Source organism: Bombyx mori, chromosome W (genome assembly GCF_030269925.1).
Source record: "Bombyx mori chromosome W, ASM3026992v2".
NCBI classification, from domain to species: domain Eukaryota; kingdom Metazoa; phylum Arthropoda; class Insecta; order Lepidoptera; family Bombycidae; genus Bombyx; species Bombyx mori.
Genome location: NC_085135.1, coordinates 775,006 through 789,895, shown reverse-complemented (window position 1 = coordinate 789,895; position 14,890 = coordinate 775,006).

Here is a 14,890-nt window from a genome sequence, read left to right as displayed (position 1 = left end):
TTTTTGATACTGAAATACAGGACAAGGAAGGCGGAGATAGCTGACAAAACTATTGAAAAGGCAGGGCAAAATAATCCTTGTGGTACCAATATTTATTAGAAGAGATAAAATCAGAAAGGATATGGAGTTTAGAGATAAGAGGATGATAAGGAGATTGAATGACTTTAAAAAGGAACCGGTCAGATAAGTATTGTCTTCTAAGGAATAAGGGAGCATCGCCGCATTCTACCTGAAGAGCATTAATAGGTGACGATTTCATAGCTCCACAGATTAATCTCAGACATTTAGATTGAAGTTTGTCAAGGGAACTCATAGCAGATTTGTTACAAGGGTCAAGAAGGAAAGTGCCATAGTCTAAGTGACTACGTACTAAGGCGTTATACATAAGTTTTTGAGTATAGGGGTGACAGCCCCACCAGACACCAGATAAGGAACGCAGAATGTTAATATTTTTTTCACATTTTTTAACAATATGATTAATATGATGGACACCAGTTAATCTAGAATCTAATACAACACCAAGAAATTTCACATTGTCTACAACCGAAAAATTTTGTTGATCGTAAGATATTGAAACGTTAGGACAAGATCTGGACCGAGAGAAAACAACCACTTTGCTTTTAGGAATAGATAGGGACAGACCGTGGTCTGAGAGCCAGTCTTGGAGATAGCCTATACCTGAATTTAGGCGAGAAGAGGCCTCATCAATATTCTTAGAAGAAACGTAGAGTGCGAGATCATCAGCATATTGTAGAACTTGACAAAAGGAATTAACCGAAAGCTCTAAATCGTACGTATAAATACTGTAAAGTAACGGGCTGAGGACTGGCCCTTGGGGGAGCCCCTTCCACAGTTGTCTGGGAGAGGAAGAATAATTTGGAGCACGAATATATACGAATCTAGGAGACAGGAGATTAAAAATTATGTTTACAATCTTCACAGGAATACTCAGCTGGAGCATTTTCTGCCTGAGCACTGGAAGAAGAACATTGTCATACGCAGATGATATGTCCAGAAAAACACCTACTAAAGACTCATTTTTAGAGAAGGAAATACGAACGTCTGTTACAAATATGCTTAAACTATCCATAGTACTAAAACCTTTTCGGAATCCAAACTGAGATTTAGCTAATATGTTTCTATTTTCCACAATCCATTCCAAACGATTCTTGATTAAATGTTCCAATATCTTAGCCATTGTACAGGACAAAGCGATTGGCCGATAGCTAGAAGGGTCAGAGCTGGGCTTTCCAGGTTTTAAAATAGGGATGATAATCTGAGTCCTCCATTCGTCAGGTGGAGTTCCAGATAAAAAGATATTATTAAGAATGGAAAGGAGTACCCGTTTTACAGGGTTACTGCTTTTGGAAATAAAAGAGTATGGAATCCCGTCAATTCCTGGGGATGAATCAATTAAACCCTCCAAGACAGCTGAAAGTTCCTCCCAAGAAAAGGAGACTCAAAATCATCAGTAGAGTTAGAGGAAAAAGCGGAGGGAAAGGTTTCTTCCAAGCAAGGTACAGAGGGAGGAGCTAAGCTACAAGAAAAATGTTCAATCCAGTCAGAAGGATCGTTAGATGAGATGACAAGAGCAGGAACAGAGCAGCGATATTGTCTCATATTCTTCCAGACTTTAGAAGGGGGAGTAATAGGAGAAAGCTCCTCGCAAAAACGCAACCAACCAGATCTTTTCTTTTCTGATAAAAGCCTTACAGTCTTGGCTGCAATTCTCTGGTAAGAGATGAAATTTTCCGAACTCATCGCAACCGAATAAGCATTCTCTGCCTCTGATCTGCTCTGGCAAGCTTGAGTGCACTCCGAATCCCACCACGGAGGAGAAGGGATTTTACATCTAACAGTGTTTTTGAGAGGTATAGAATTAGCAGCAGAAGAAAGAAGAGCGTTTCTGAAAATTAGGTAAGAAGAAAAGACATTGACAGGGTAAATCAAAGGAATATTCATTATCTCTTGATCTAAATTAGATCTGAATAGAGACCAATCAGCTCTACCAATCACCTCAAAAAAAAAAAAAAAAAAAAAAAAAAAAAAAAAAAAAAAAAAAAAAAAAAAAAAAAAAAAAAAAAAAAAAACCAATCAGCTCTGTGAATATTAAATTTTAAGAGAGGTGGAAGGGAAGCAGTAGGAATAGTATGAAGGGAATCAGGAATTGACAGAATGATAGTAAAGTGATCACTACCGTGAGTGGAAGGAAGGACAGACCAGGAGAGGCTAGAAGCCAAGAAAAGAGAAGTTAAGGAAAGGTCCACAGCAGTCTTTGGATTCTGAGATGGAGGAACTCTGCGAGTAGGGGACCCGTCATTCAGTAAACACAAATCTAGTTCATCACAGAGATCAAGAAAAGGAAAAGAAATAGAATCACAGTAATAACAACCCCAAGATGTATGGTGAATATTAAAATCACCAAGGATAAGGATAGGTGGAGGAAGACTTCTAATAATAGTTTTTAATTCAGAGAGAATAGCTAAGTTAGGTTCAGGGATGTAGATGGAGAGGAAAGAAATATTATTAGCTCTAACAGCAACAGCAAAAATGCTATTACTGTGGGAAGGAAGGGAGATTTGTTTAAATATCACATTTCTGGATACTAAAATAGCAGAGCCAGCATAACCATCTGATCTATCGTCCCGGAGACATGAGAAACCCGGGATCCTAAAGTTGGATCCAGGCTTAAGCCATGTCTCCTGGACAGCAAAGATAGAAGGTTTGTATTTGTTAATAAGAGTGATGATATCATTCTTCTTGTGACGAATGCTGTGACAATTCCATTGTAGGAATTTGGGCATTTTTAATAATTTTATTAAGCTCAGTAAGTTTAGACATGACATTGTTCGGTAGTTCAAAGTCCCCAAAACGGGAAAATATATTAAAAATTGTAGACAGTAAGAGTTCCAGGAGATTGTCATTGGGAGATACATCATCTGAAGGATAGGCACTCCGATTAGGGAGACTAGAAGGGGGAGTAATAACGATTGCTTGATGAGCTTGCCTATCATAACCTGGACTGGAAGCCGGACCTGGAGGGGATTTTTGGGTACAGTAAGTGCGACGGTACGAGACTGAATTGGATATGGCTTGAGTGTGTGGTGAAGATTGGGTTAGGGTTTGGGAAGATTGAGTGGGAAAAAGGGGGGGAGGCGTACGAGAAATGTCTGCAAAAGATCTTCTAACTTGTGGGAACCTGACTGCTGCTTCGTTGTATGAAATATTCTCTTGTGACATCACCAGTTTGATAGATTTCTGTCTAGAATGTTCAGGGCAAGATGTATCTATGGCTTTATGGTTACCAGAGCAAAACAAACAGGTAGGTATCGGAGATAAACTATTACATTCAATGCCAGAGTGAGATTTCGCACAGATAAAACAACGCGCATTTGACCGGCATTGCGTAGCAACATGTCCAAACCTGCAGCAATTGTTACATTGAATAGTTGGTAAAATATATGTCTGAACTGGGAGGGAATTGAAAAAGCAGTAAACCCTATCAGGAAGCTTTTGGCCAATAAATGTAAGGACAACTGTCGGAGTAGGAGTCCAAATAGAAGTGTTGTTTTCAATTGATTTTTTATTGAGACGTCGGGCTCTGATGACACGTCCAAAACCATCAGGAACTTCAATGGAAGAAACTAATTCTTCTAAGGTCCACTCTACGGGAACGCCTCTTACAATACCCATGCGAGTCACATTATAAGAAGGTATAACGGCATTGTATTTGGCTGCAGCAAGACCTGGGTGATCTAGGAAGGAATTTGCGGCAACAGCAGTTTTAAATTGGACTGAGACTCGGTTTCGGCCGATACGTTTAACACCGTCTTTAGCAACGTCCTTGATATTGTTGTGATGTAAAAAGTGACCAAACTTAATTGGGCGAAGCGAAGCACTAGACGAAATCTCACAATCTTTGCTTACGTGGATTAAAAAAGGAGCAACATCCTGATCCAAATACCGTTTTCTGTTGCCCTCATACTCTGGTAGAGTGTACACAGACTGAACAGATCCGATAACTTGCGCGACTGTTTTTTTTTTTTGAGGTAAAGAATAATCAGAATTTGGAGGAGTTTGCCTTTTTCTTGAAGGATGTACTAACTCCGTGTCCATTGGGATTGGAGAGTTAGATGGGTCAAGGATATAACCTCCCCCGAGATCGGGGGGGTCGACGCCGTTCATAATTACACTATTTACACTAAACTACTATATTATAATACTTACAAATAAGACAACACACTTATATAAACACAAAACTAATAATTAGCTAATCAACAGGGAATGGAACCCAATAAAACACCCGAGATTTATATAAATAACCAAAACACTTGCTTCAAACACTCAACCACAAAAAAAAAAACCTCCCATTTTTAGTCGTCTCTTCAATCTCCTTGACAATAGTGAGTCTTTGCCGTTTCACAAATGCAGGCCGAGGTTCAATTTGAGTGAATTTTCGTTTTCTATCTGCCCGACAATCGAATTTGGATGGTAAACAGTTTGGTTTCATTCAAATTCATTTGATGGAGCCTTGTCTTGTATTGCATATAATTCTCCATGTCGTTTTCCAGCTTAAACATGAAATAATTTTCCAACACTTTCAATACCTACATAACCTATAAAAAAAAAAAAAATTAAAATGTTATTTTACTAATGTTAGGAATATAATTGTGTAAAAAAGTTATTATAATGTATACCTACATTATCTCTTGAAAGATAAATAATGAACATATTTACTTATTTGTTTATATGACCTATGTGTTGGGGCGTGAATCGAAACACAGTGGAACGTGTATTTAAGACTTTTATTGGGTTTAATAACATATAGTTAAAGAAAACAGATTTCTACGTATATAGCACAGGAGTGATACGAGCCGGTGACGGCGTGCGACTAACTTATGCAGTAATCATCAATCTCAACCAAACAACACTATACCAGCACGGCTCATGATCTTCGCCTATTTTAACACCTCCCCTCGAAGTCATAAGCCGATCAGTTATACATTACATACTCATCATGCCTAAGTTATGTATGCACTCATAATGTTTTGTTCCACTCAAACCTTTTGTTAAAACGTCAGCTGGCATTCTATTTGTACATAAATATTTCAGATCTATTACACCCTTTTCGCACATATCTCGGATGAAGTGGTGCCTCACATCAATATGTTTTGTTCTTGAACGATAATTCCTGTTTTGAGCTAATTTCATTGCACTTTGGTTGTCATTAAACAACGTTACAGACTCACGATTTATACCAACACTATTCAAAATATCACTCAGATACATCGCTTCCTTAGTAGCTTCGGAGAGAGCCATATATTCGGCCTCTGTGCTTGACATGGCAATAGTCCTCTGTTTTCGTGCCTCCCAACTAATAGGTGCGCCACCCAATATAAATGCGAAACCAGAATACGACTTTCTATCAATCACATTTGCACCCCAGTCAGCATCAACCACACCAAATAATGGTAAACCAGTCCTCTCATACATTAACCCATAGCTCAACGTACCTTTTAGATACCGCAGCACACGTTTTGCTGCTTTCCAATGTTCAACATCATAATTGGTATTGAATTGACTTAAGAAGTTCACTACATACGCAATGTCCGGTCGAGTAGACACTGCTAAAAACATCAGTGCTCCTATGAGACTCTGATACGGATATTGACGCATCACACTACCATTAACACACTGAGGTTTCGCTAATTTTGCATTCACGTCAATAGGCGTTAGTGCTGACTTACACTCACTCATACCAAAGCGTTCAAGAACTTTTTCAATGTACATACTCTGATTCATACATACTCTGTTCTCATCATCCCTAGTAAACTGAATTCCTAAACAATTTGTTATTTTTCCTAAGTCTTTCATCTCAAATGATTCAGATAACTGTCTCTTTACATCACTCAACCACATACTATCATTAGTAGCAATGATTAAGTCGTCGACATAAATAGCAATCAACATAATTCGTTCACTCTTATGTGCTATCAACAAACACTGATCTTGAGGCAGAGCCTCAAAGCTCATGTTAGCTAATCTTTTAATTAACTCTTTATGCCATTGTACCCCTGACTGACGTAAACCATACAAAGACTTTTTCAATAGACACGTACTATCATTACATTCATCCAATATTTCCTTCCAGCGTTTAGCTGTCTCAATTATTTTTTTATCTTTAACTATGCTTTTCGATGACCCAATCTTCTCGACATTAACTATTTTTTCTAAAGTCTCATATAATTGGTCAGGTACGTTCATGTACACTTCTTCTTCCAATTGACCGTTAAGATAAGCGGTAACGACATCCATTTGATGTATCTCTAACTCAAGTTCTGCTGCTATTGCAGCTAGTAATCTTACTGACGTTGAACGAACTACTGGAGAGTATGTTTCATGAAAGTCCTCCCCTGGCCGCTGTGAGCAACCTTTTGCGACAAGCCTAACCTTTTTATGCTCATGTCCATTTATATTCTTCATACTAAATACGAATCGACTTCCAATCACTTTTCGATCATGGGGCCTAGACACTATCTGCCAAGTGCTGTTCTTTATTTGTGCTAAAAATTCATCTTCCATGGCACATCTCCATTTATCAACATCGCTTGTCTTTTCTGCTTCGATCCATGACATTGGTTCAATAGTCACAACTCCGGCAACTATGTCACTGTCTTCCTTTGTCTCGTTCTCGTCATTACTTTCTTCTTTTGCATGTATAAATTCTTTTCGTGGTCTTCCCGGCATTCCAGTTCTAATAATTCTTGGTCTTCCTCTTCCTCTTTTAGGAGGTCCTATAAGTTTTTCCCACGATACGGTTGCATTTCGTTTTCTCGATATACTACATCTATCATCTTCTTCATTATCATTATTTAAGTTTTCGAGTGATTTTCTCATTCTCATTCCGTCTCTTCTTGCTCGTATAGGTGCTTTCCTAGTGTCTTCACGATCGTCTCTTGGCTGATATAAATCTACTAGTATTTCATCATTTTCATAATTTCCTTCTTCATCAAGTATTTCTCTATATTCATTTCTAAAAGCTGTTTCATTCATAAACTTAGCATCACGACTCACAACTATCCTTTTTGTTTTAGGATTGTGGATCCGATATGCCTTTGACTGCACATCATAGCCCATGAAAATACCTTCTTCACAGACTGACTCAAATTTTCCTTTCAATTTATTTGCACCTTTATCTTTGTAATATACCTTTGATCCGAACACTTGCATATATATAACGGTAGGCTTCTTCCCTTTCCATATTGTAAATGGAATATCTCCTTTTAATCCGGCGGTTGGGCAACGGTTTCGTATATAATTTGCAGTATTTATGGCTTCAGCCCAAAACGATGGTGGGCTCCCAGCTTGACGCATCATGCATCGGGCCATCTCTACAAGAGTTCTGTTCTTTCTTTCAGCAATCCCGTTTTGTTGAGGTGTATGTGGTACAGACAATCTTCTAGCAATTCCATTCTTCTTTAAGAAATCTTCGAATTGATTATTTATATACTCTCGTCCATTATCTGATTGTAAAAACTTAATCTTCTTTCCAGTGAAATTTTCTACTTCATTTTTATAGTTCTTAAAAATATTTAATACATCACACTTGCTTTTTATAAAGTAAACTTCACACCATCGAGATTTATCATCGATAAATGTAACGAAGTATCTTTTACCAGCATACGATTCATGCCTCATTGGCCCACATATATCCGTATGGACGACTTCAAGAAAATCACTTGTTCTGTTCTCACTACCCTTAGGAAAAGGTTTGCAAGGATACTTCTCACTGATACATACCTCACACTCTAGCATTTTATCACCCCTTTTTATTGACAGTCCATGAACTAGGCCATTATTAGCCATTGCCAATAAATCACGCTCATTTAGGTGTCCAAGTCGGTCATGCCATATATTTATAGGAGTTTTCCTCGCTTCAATATTCTTGGCCTCAGACTGGCTCATCCTTACATGATACAAATTACTCACACGGTCTGCACGCATGTGTATCTTGTTGTCACCATCCACCACAATTGCATCATTTTTCCGGAATCTTACTTCAAATCCACGATCGGTCATTTTAGCTACTGACAATAAATTTGTACGTAAATCTGATACATAGTATACCTTTTCGATATCCACACGGCGCTCTTCGCAACCAGTATCAACAGAAATGCTCACTTTACCCGTACCAGTAATACGGGTTCTCTCATTATTCGCTAAATTCAACTCACTATCCATATCCGTAAATCCTTGAAAGTTTTCTTTTTCATTACACATGTGACCGGTGCACCCAGTGTCGATGCACCACACGGATGTCTTGTGATCACTTAACATCAGCTCTTCGGTGGTGCTCAGCATAGTAGTATAATTACTTCCTTGTTTAGGCTCTGTATTCACTCGTTCCGTTTGCCGTATATTTTGTTTCAATTTTCTATCTATTTTAGTTTTACAATTTCTCGCAATGTGGCCATAGCGACCACAACGGTAACATTCACTTTTATTCTTTGGTTTATTCATATTATAATTTTCGTTCAAGTGTTTCTTTTGTGTATTGCGCTTAATATACATTGCCCCTTGGTCGACATCTTTAGATTTCCGTCCCTCATAGTCCTCAATAATTTTAACTTTGAGTACATCAGTTGATGGCAAATCATCACGCGATTCCATTGCTGTTCGAAACATTGAGAACGAATCCGGTAAACTATAAAGTAATAAAATAGCAAGCAACTCATCTATCACTATCAATCCGATTTCTTTAAGCTTCTTAACACAGTCGAAAAAGTCAGAAATATGTTTTCGTAGGTCTCCATCTTCTGGCATACGGTTCAATACAAGTTTCTTTAACAATGACGCTTTTCGCGCTGGCCCGCTTGACTCATACATAGATTTCAACTTGTCCCATATTGCTTTAGAGGAGTCTAAGCCATCCAGTGCAATTAACTCGCTCGGGCTGACAGCTAACAATATGTCCGATTCGGCTTTTCCGTCCATTTTAATCCATTCAGAATATTTAGAATCTGAATGTATTGGTTTCGGTATTTTTCCTGATACGTATTCCCACAAATCATTCTTCTTCAGAATAGCTCGCATGTGAATCTTCCAGGTGTCATAGTTATCACCCGTAAGTCGATCAATCTTAATATTAGAAGTCATTTCGTAGTTTCTTCAACACGAAAATAATATTAACAACGTAAACAGATGGCACGGCGCGGCGGCGATCTTCTCGCTCGATGTAACATTAAGTATGTACCTACATACATGTAGCCGGTAGCTGCATTCACAGTTCACATTAATCGAACGACACTCATTAGAATGACTTTCAATATTTTGTTTACGCAAAGTTTTTATCACTATATTTAAGATGATTCACTTTATTTTTCGATTCTCTGGGCCCATAACCTGTTGGGGCGTGAATCGAAACACAGTGGAACGTGTATTTAAGACTTTTATTGGGTTTAATAACATATAGTTAAAGAAAACAGATTTCTACGTATATAGCACAGGAGTGATACGAGCCGGTGACGGCGTGCGACTAACTTATGCAGTAATCATCAATCTCAACCAAACAACACTATACCAGCACGGCTCATGATCTTCGCCTATTTTAACACCTCCCCTCGAAGTCATAAGCCGATCAGTTATACATTACATACTCATCATGCCTAAGTTATGTATGCACTCATAATGTTTTGTTCCACTCAAACCTTTTGTTAAAACGTCAGCTGGCATTCTATTTGTACATAAATATTTCAGATCTATTACACCCTTTTCGCACATATCTCGGATGAAGTGGTGCCTCACATCAATATGTTTTGTTCTTGAACGATAATTCCTGTTTTGAGCTAATTTCATTGCACTTTGGTTGTCATTAAACAACGTTACAGACTCACGATTTATACCAACACTATTCAAAATATCACTCAGATACATCGCTTCCTTAGTAGCTTCGGAGAGAGCCATATATTCGGCCTCTGTGCTTGACATGGCAATAGTCCTCTGTTTTCGTGCCTCCCAACTAATAGGTGCGCCACCCAATATAAATGCGAAACCAGAATACGACTTTCTATCAATCACATTTGCACCCCAGTCAGCATCAACCACACCAAATAATGGTAAACCAGTCCTCTCATACATTAACCCATAGCTCAACGTACCTTTTAGATACCGCAGCACACGTTTTGCTGCTTTCCAATGTTCAACATCATAATTGGTATTGAATTGACTTAAGAAGTTCACTACATACGCAATGTCCGGTCGAGTAGACACTGCTAAAAACATCAGTGCTCCTATGAGACTCTGATACGGATATTGACGCATCACACTACCATTAACACACTGAGGTTTCGCTAATTTTGCATTCACGTCAATAGGCGTTAGTGCTGACTTACACTCACTCATACCAAAGCGTTCAAGAACTTTTTCAATGTACATACTCTGATTCATACATACTCTGTTCTCATCATCCCTAGTAAACTGAATTCCTAAACAATTTGTTATTTTTCCTAAGTCTTTCATCTCAAATGATTCAGATAACTGTCTCTTTACATCACTCAACCACATACTATCATTAGTAGCAATGATTAAGTCGTCGACATAAATAGCAATCAACATAATTCGTTCACTCTTATGTGCTATCAACAAACACTGATCTTGAGGCAGAGCCTCAAAGCTCATGTTAGCTAATCTTTTAATTAACTCTTTATGCCATTGTACCCCTGACTGACGTAAACCATACAAAGACTTTTTCAATAGACACGTACTATCATTACATTCATCCAATATTTCCTTCCAGCGTTTAGCTGTCTCAATTATTTTTTTATCTTTAACTATGCTTTTCGATGACCCAATCTTCTCGACATTAACTATTTTTTCTAAAGTCTCATATAATTGGTCAGGTACGTTCATGTACACTTCTTCTTCCAATTGACCGTTAAGATAAGCGGTAACGACATCCATTTGATGTATCTCTAACTCAAGTTCTGCTGCTATTGCAGCTAGTAATCTTACTGACGTTGAACGAACTACTGGAGAGTATGTTTCATGAAAGTCCTCCCCTGGCCGCTGTGAGCAACCTTTTGCGACAAGCCTAACCTTTTTATGCTCATGTCCATTTATATTCTTCATACTAAATACGAATCGACTTCCAATCACTTTTCGATCATGGGGCCTAGACACTATCTGCCAAGTGCTGTTCTTTATTTGTGCTAAAAATTCATCTTCCATGGCACATCTCCATTTATCAACATCGCTTGTCTTTTCTGCTTCGATCCATGACATTGGTTCAATAGTCACAACTCCGGCAACTATGTCACTGTCTTCCTTTGTCTCGTTCTCGTCATTACTTTCTTCTTTTGCATGTATAAATTCTTTTCGTGGTCTTCCCGGCATTCCAGTTCTAATAATTCTTGGTCTTCCTCTTCCTCTTTTAGGAGGTCCTATAAGTTTTTCCCACGATACGGTTGCATTTCGTTTTCTCGATATACTACATCTATCATCTTCTTCATTATCATTATTTAAGTTTTCGAGTGATTTTCTCATTCTCATTCCGTCTCTTCTTGCTCGTATAGGTGCTTTCCTAGTGTCTTCACGATCGTCTCTTGGCTGATATAAATCTACTAGTATTTCATCATTTTCATAATTTCCTTCTTCATCAAGTATTTCTCTATATTCATTTCTAAAAGCTGTTTCATTCATAAACTTAGCATCACGACTCACAACTATCCTTTTTGTTTTAGGATTGTGGATCCGATATGCCTTTGACTGCACATCATAGCCCATGAAAATACCTTCTTCACAGACTGACTCAAATTTTCCTTTCAATTTATTTGCACCTTTATCTTTGTAATATACCTTTGATCCGAACACTTGCATATATATAACGGTAGGCTTCTTCCCTTTCCATATTGTAAATGGAATATCTCCTTTTAATCCGGCGGTTGGGCAACGGTTTCGTATATAATTTGCAGTATTTATGGCTTCAGCCCAAAACGATGGTGGGCTCCCAGCTTGACGCATCATGCATCGGGCCATCTCTACAAGAGTTCTGTTCTTTCTTTCAGCAATCCCGTTTTGTTGAGGTGTATGTGGTACAGACAATCTTCTAGCAATTCCATTCTTCTTTAAGAAATCTTCGAATTGATTATTTATATACTCTCGTCCATTATCTGATTGTAAAAACTTAATCTTCTTTCCAGTGAAATTTTCTACTTCATTTTTATAGTTCTTAAAAATATTTAATACATCACACTTGCTTTTTATAAAGTAAACTTCACACCATCGAGATTTATCATCGATAAATGTAACGAAGTATCTTTTACCAGCATACGATTCATGCCTCATTGGCCCACATATATCCGTATGGACGACTTCAAGAAAATCACTTGTTCTGTTCTCACTACCCTTAGGAAAAGGTTTGCAAGGATACTTCTCACTGATACATACCTCACACTCTAGCATTTTATCACCCCTTTTTATTGACAGTCCATGAACTAGGCCATTATTAGCCATTGCCAATAAATCACGCTCATTTAGGTGTCCAAGTCGGTCATGCCATATATTTATAGGAGTTTTCCTCGCTTCAATATTCTTGGCCTCAGACTGGCTCATCCTTACATGATACAAATTACTCACACGGTCTGCACGCATGTGTATCTTGTTGTCACCATCCACCACAATTGCATCATTTTTCCGGAATCTTACTTCAAATCCACGATCGGTCATTTTAGCTACTGACAATAAATTTGTACGTAAATCTGATACATAGTATACCTTTTCGATATCCACACGGCGCTCTTCGCAACCAGTATCAACAGAAATGCTCACTTTACCCGTACCAGTAATACGGGTTCTCTCATTATTCGCTAAATTCAACTCACTATCCATATCCGTAAATCCTTGAAAGTTTTCTTTTTCATTACACATGTGACCGGTGCACCCAGTGTCGATGCACCACACGGATGTCTTGTGATCACTTAACATCAGCTCTTCGGTGGTGCTCAGCATAGTAGTATAATTACTTCCTTGTTTAGGCTCTGTATTCACTCGTTCCGTTTGCCGTATATTTTGTTTCAATTTTCTATCTATTTTAGTTTTACAATTTCTCGCAATGTGGCCATAGCGACCACAACGGTAACATTCACTTTTATTCTTTGGTTTATTCATATTATAATTTTCGTTCAAGTGTTTCTTTTGTGTATTGCGCTTAATATACATTGCCCCTTGGTCGACATCTTTAGATTTCCGTCCCTCATAGTCCTCAATAATTTTAACTTTGAGTACATCAGTTGATGGCAAATCATCACGCGATTCCATTGCTGTTCGAAACATTGAGAACGAATCCGGTAAACTATAAAGTAATAAAATAGCAAGCAACTCATCTATCACTATCAATCCGATTTCTTTAAGCTTCTTAACACAGTCGAAAAAGTCAGAAATATGTTTTCGTAGGTCTCCATCTTCTGGCATACGGTTCAATACAAGTTTCTTTAACAATGACGCTTTTCGCGCTGGCCCGCTTGACTCATACATAGATTTCAACTTGTCCCATATTGCTTTAGAGGAGTCTAAGCCATCCAGTGCAATTAACTCGCTCGGGCTGACAGCTAACAATATGTCCGATTCGGCTTTTCCGTCCATTTTAATCCATTCAGAATATTTAGAATCTGAATGTATTGGTTTCGGTATTTTTCCTGATACGTATTCCCACAAATCATTCTTCTTCAGAATAGCTCGCATGTGAATCTTCCAGGTGTCATAGTTATCACCCGTAAGTCGATCAATCTTAATATTAGAAGTCATTTCGTAGTTTCTTCAACACGAAAATAATATTAACAACGTAAACAGATGGCACGGCGCGGCGGCGATCTTCTCGCTCGATGTAACATTAAGTATGTACCTACATACATGTAGCCGGTAGCTGCATTCACAGTTCACATTAATCGAACGACACTCATTAGAATGACTTTCAATATTTTGTTTACGCAAAGTTTTTATCACTATATTTAAGATGATTCACTTTATTTTTCGATTCTCTGGGCCCATAACCTGTTGGGGCGTGAATCGAAACACAGTGGAACGTGTATTTAAGACTTTTATTGGGTTTAATAACATATAGTTAAAGAAAACAGATTTCTACGTATATAGCACAGGAGTGATACGAGCCGGTGACGGCGTGCGACTAACTTATGCAGTAATCATCAATCTCAACCAAACAACACTATACCAGCACGGCTCATGATCTTCGCTTATTTTAACACTATGTGAACTCCCTATCTTTTTTATACCTTCATAACGATAATTAAGAGGATGGAAAAAATGTATTTGGTCTAACTTTACGCCAATGCACATTATTTCATTTATTTATTTTTTAATTTTTTTAATTAAAACTGTATACCAATTAATTGCTCCTTCAGGATTTATATATTTTTTTTTTTCACGATTAAAGCCGCGTAGAAAGTTTAGGCATTATAGTTGACGCATGTGCAGTACACATATTTTGCAATTTTTGCATACATTTATTCAACTAATAAAAATAGTAAATTAAACAAAAAACGAGTAATTTCGAAAGAGAACAAACGTGTTTTATATAAGAACAATCGAAAATGAATATTTACGAGTCATTAATGACTTTTATAATTGAAATTTTAATTAATGCAATTTTTTACTTTTTTTCATCCTTAAGGATGAAAAAAAGTAAAAAATAAAAGGGGGCTAACATGTAGGTATATTTTAAATTATTTTTTTTAAATAAATAAATGCAGAACAAAAAATTATTAACAGTGAACAATCAAGAACAAATGATGAACAAACGAATTAATAGAAAATAAGTATAAAATAGGAAAAAAAAATTTTTTTGAGGGGCTAACTTCATTCACCTCACATATACCTA